Below are 1337 nucleotides of genomic sequence, written 5' to 3' on the forward strand. Positions count from 1 at the left end.
TGTTGGAAGTCCCACATCGGATAGAGATAAGGCCAATTTATAATATATAAGTGGGGTGTAGACCTCACCTTACAAGCCGGTTTTGTGGGGTTGAGTTAGGCCTAGAACCGACATCTAACAAAGATCACGTGGAGGAAGATAATTATCATGTATTTAATATGAATTATTTTATTGGATGCATGATGAGGTCACTGGGATATTCTCTATATTTGATGTTTGGTGATATATTTTCTCTATTAACATTAATTGTGTTATGATTTAACAAGGCTAACCTAAAACTTGATTTGGAGAAGAATAGGAAATATTTGGCTCAGTATAAGGTGCGTGGAAGTTCTTATTTTGAAAAATGGATAGTGTTCACTTTGGATAACTGTATTCTCCAATTGTTAAATTATTTTCACATTACTTCTCTTTTCCATCCTTTTCGAAAAGAGGATTGATGTTTTGTTAAGGTAGAAGGAAGACGCAGGTAAAGAGAACCAACAACTATCTAGGCAATTAGATGAGATTAAACAAGGTGATAAAATTATTTTTCCAATCTCTATTACTTTGTTGTCCATGTTTATATTTGTTTCTAAACTGCTATTGTTGTTGGAATTAATTGTTAAAATTTCATGGTGTATATTAGAGAAAAGTTCAACACCTGATACAACTTATGAACAAGTGATGAAGGAAGAAAAGGACACAAATACAGAATCATTTGAAACTGTAGTTTTGTTTTAATTCACTTTCATAATTTTACCTATTTTGTTATGAACAACTCTATTTTTCTTAATTTTACTTGTTATTTTTTATTGCTAGATTATGGAGACACATCTAGAGAGACTTAGAGATGAATTAAAGAAGGAGAAGGAAGAAAGTCGCTTTGAGAGAGGGAGACGACTAAAGAGTGAAAAGGCCATAAAGGACTCTTACAACAATGTTGAGCAAGCCCAATTGTCTTTTTGTGCCCCATACCATTTCGGTGATTTGTTTGGTTTAATATCTTGTAAAGCAATGTCTTATTATGATATGTACTAGAAGACTCAAAGATTATATTTTGAAATATTATTGTACCATTAGGTTTTATTCATACATTAAAGTAATGAATGTTCTTTTTGAGATCTTTTTCTGTCATTTTTTTTAATATTTTATATATTTTTTTGTATATAATAGAACTAATAAATAGTGTAGGTTTAAACCAATATTTTTTATTTTCTTTTAAAAAAATATTTTATATTTTTTGAAATATTATTAAAAAATTATATATATATATATATATATATATATATATATAAAAAAAAAAATTTAGATCAATGACATGAGAATAGTCAAATTATAAAGTGAATTTACATATA

The 1337-nt window shown here is 28.0% G+C and overlaps 1 long non-coding RNA gene across 1 annotated transcript; it reads left to right on the forward strand.

Moving 5' to 3' along the window:
- The first annotated feature begins 308 nt into the window (after positions 1-308).
- On the forward strand, positions 309-1076 carry LOC111241310. Its single transcript, XR_002667290.1, has 3 exons — positions 309-320; positions 433-517; positions 802-1076. It is a non-coding gene; the product is annotated as an uncharacterized LOC111241310 (long non-coding RNA).
- The last annotated feature ends 261 nt before the right edge of the window (positions 1077-1337 follow it).

The sequence above is a fragment of the Vigna radiata genome, chromosome 1 (genome assembly GCF_000741045.1).
Source record: "Vigna radiata var. radiata cultivar VC1973A chromosome 1, Vradiata_ver6, whole genome shotgun sequence".
Lineage (NCBI taxonomy): Eukaryota > Viridiplantae > Streptophyta > Magnoliopsida > Fabales > Fabaceae > Vigna > Vigna radiata.